This window comes from Rhinolophus sinicus, linkage group LG02 (genome assembly GCF_036562045.2).
Source record: "Rhinolophus sinicus isolate RSC01 linkage group LG02, ASM3656204v1, whole genome shotgun sequence".
Taxonomy (NCBI): Eukaryota; Metazoa; Chordata; class Mammalia; order Chiroptera; family Rhinolophidae; genus Rhinolophus; species Rhinolophus sinicus.
Genome location: NC_133752.1, coordinates 54,809,639 through 54,812,983, shown reverse-complemented (window position 1 = coordinate 54,812,983; position 3,345 = coordinate 54,809,639).

Sequence of the window (3,345 nt, the reverse complement as noted above, 5' to 3'; positions counted from 1 at the left end):
TCATACTCTGAATCCATTTTGAGAGATTTCCATGTTCCTCTTCCTCCTAATATACTTATCACCAGCCCTACATTCTTGATCCCTCCAAGTCTCTGGCTACTGAGCTAAACCATCAGCTACTGATCATTAATTGGTGACATGCAGCTCAGATCATTTCTCCTTTCAGACAAAGTAGTCAACAGGGAGAAATGCTTAAAATTTTTGTCTACTGGAAAATTTCCCTTCTCAGTTGTTCCTCAGGGCCACCCTTGAGTTGGGCTATAGTGTTGTGGCTGGCCACTGTGGCCGCTGCCGTAGTGTGCCAGTTGTCTGTTCTGTCACCCGGACTTAGAGAACACCCCTAGGTCAGATGTGTAGGCTGCAGAAGAATGGTAGTGTGGTAAGAGCAAGCACACCATGCGATCTGTTGTATCTTCAGTTTCTGATCAAGCCCAGTCCTATATAGAAAACTTGTACTTGATCATGAGAAGCCATATAGTTTGGTAATTAAACACGTGAACTTTGGCGCTGGAGGGCTGGGTTCAAACCACACTCTGCAACATGTGACTATGGGGCAAATTGCTTGTCCCTCTGTGTTTCAGTTTTCTCTTCCAAGTAGGGATGATAGCAATAATAACAGTACTATCTCCCGGAATTGTGGGGAGGATTAAAGGAAATGTTACAAATAAAGCGCTTAGAAGAGAGCCTGGCACATTGCACACGCACTTCAAATGTTAGCTGACTTCATGGCTTGGTGGATCAGGTGACCCCCAGGTTATGATGGGCACAGGTTGCTTGGTTACCCAATGTCTCATGATCAGACTGCTGTATTTACTACTGCCAAGCAACAAACCAAGATTGGTTTCTCAAAAGGGGAACAGTTCTATGCCACAGAGTTCATGGCTCGGCTGCAAACCCCTGGAGGCCCATGCTATGATTCACCTTTCTGGCCGTGCCAAAGCAGCCTGTGTTCCACAGGTGCTTCAAGCCCACTGGATTCACTGGATCAGAGGGCAGAGCTTTCTGGACCAGACAAAAACCTTCTCTTGCTTCAGGCTGCCCTCAAAGCTGGCAACCTCTCAGATTACTAAAGAAATGAGCTGAAATAGCACATCTAAATCTGGCCTCCAAATCCAAAGAGAAGTACAAGTAGCACATCGTTGTATGTTATTTCCAATGCCCCTATATAATAGATGTAAATAACCTCAACAGCATAGACAGTAATAAAAAGTTGTTAATTAGGAAGTGATGAGTTTTTAAGTTTTTATTACTTTTGGTTTTAATATAATTTATCTAAGTATATATAAATTTTAATAATCACTGTGTTTACCAACCAACTTACTAAATTCCTGAAAATTTAACAGTTGGCTTCCGTGATCTGTTACAAGCTGTCTCTAGCATATTACTGATGGTAAGATTCGAGGCAATGACGAGAATTGGTTTTCCCAAACTCCTGCCAAGTTATTTCCACAAAGGTTATTACAGAGTCTTGACACAAGATGGGAAAAGCCTCATATCACAGAGTAGTAGGGAGAATTTCTCTGACAAGGAAGGCTGCATTAGGTAACATCTGTTAAGAAGCAGATGGTGAAATGGGATTAGGTGTCAAGAGGTTTGCTGGGGGAGGGAGCAGGAGAAGATAGGGAGAGCCTTTAGGTTACGATGCACATATGATCCCTGTGGATGGAGAAAAGGAAGGAAGGAAGATTGGAAGATGTTGAACTGCAGCACAATTCAAACAAAGGTTTAACCAGGCCAACGCAGGTGGGGGTGCCCTCAAGTCAAGAGGAGGAGTCCCATATTTTGCCAAAATGGGCCTGCTGTGGTACTTCTGCATGCTCAGTCATTGGCGGGGAGCAGTCCAAGGGAGCATGGCCTCAGTGTGAGGGTAGACGATCCAGAGAGGCCGCAGCTGGGTCCAGCAGTCAATTATCCTCCCTGAAGCAGGAGATCTGAGTAGCATATTCCTATAGGGTTGGGAGTTTAGGGAACTTTAACCATTCGAATCTTCCCATGTGTTCCATTTCAGCATTCGGGATCTCACTCTTTCCCGGTCCACGCTCCATCTTCACACAGGAGATCTGGCAAAGCTGTGAATCCAAATAATATTTTTTTCATTCATTAATACTTAATTTAATAAAAACAATAACTACAATGTTTTGTTTTTATGTCTTACATTACCACTTACAAAGCATTTTCTTGACTCGCAGTTTTCTAGTCAATTCTTTGAAGAACAACTCAGGTCACCACATGTGGCTGCAGTCAGGTGGTGTTCTCCGACAGACTCTGGTGCAAACAGAGCGCCTAGAATTACATGACCTGGAAGCCACACTCCCAGGTCCAGCCTCCACCTCCCTGCCCAACCCAACACTCCTGTTTGCTCCCCTGGCTTCCATTACTTCCACTACAGCAGCCCTTAGTAATACAGAATTATGAATGCTTCATTAATATTTGTGTTCCCAACTGCACTGTACATTTCTGGGCCCCATATTTCTCTCCTAAGTATTCTTTTGGTAGTTTTTAGTAGAAGGAACTGATGGAGCCTCAAGTTGCAGGCAAAGAAACAAAGGTTTTAGGGGGAAGAAAGACCTACTTCCCAATTGTTAGTCCTTTAGCTCTTTGAGATGGAGCTAAGCTCTGCTTCTTAATATGGAATTAATGTCATGTAGGAACTGGCTTATTGGGAATCTAATGAACTCAACTAATGTGATGAAAGAAAACAGAAATGAAGGAATGTATGCATTCTATAAAATATTTATGATATTTGCTGATATCCAATAATCTCACAATCTTACAATCTTTACATATAACCTAAGTCATCAACCCTGGTTATTTGTAAGGTGTGCCATAGTGTAAACTATGAGATCAAATTCTCTGGGGTCACAACTTGGGTCTGAGCTTAACTGTTTAATCTTGGACAAATTACTTAACTTGTATGTGTCCCAGTTTTCTCATCTATAGAATATGAAAACTAATACTATCTTCTTCCTGGAATTGTTACAAGGATGTTTTCAACTGACACACAAAATTATACAAAGTAGTACTTGGCAAACTGAAAACTTTCAATAAATGTTATCTATTAGTATTTTATATTTATTTTTCTTGGCTCCTGAAGAGTTCAGGTGGCCCTGCACTTGAACTGCATCTGACTCTTCCAATTAGCTGCTGCTAAATATTCTCTGAAAGGTACCCAGCTCTAAAGCTGACTCTAGAGAAATTCAATATAGTTGTTATTAGTGGCGGGATTTTCTATTCATAACACTTCTTTTATTTTTGTAAAATTGAGAGATTCATTTCATTCCAAGTTTTGGTAAGCTATGTTTCCATTATTAAGGTAGAGGTGAAGGTGGAGAACTTTCGTATCAT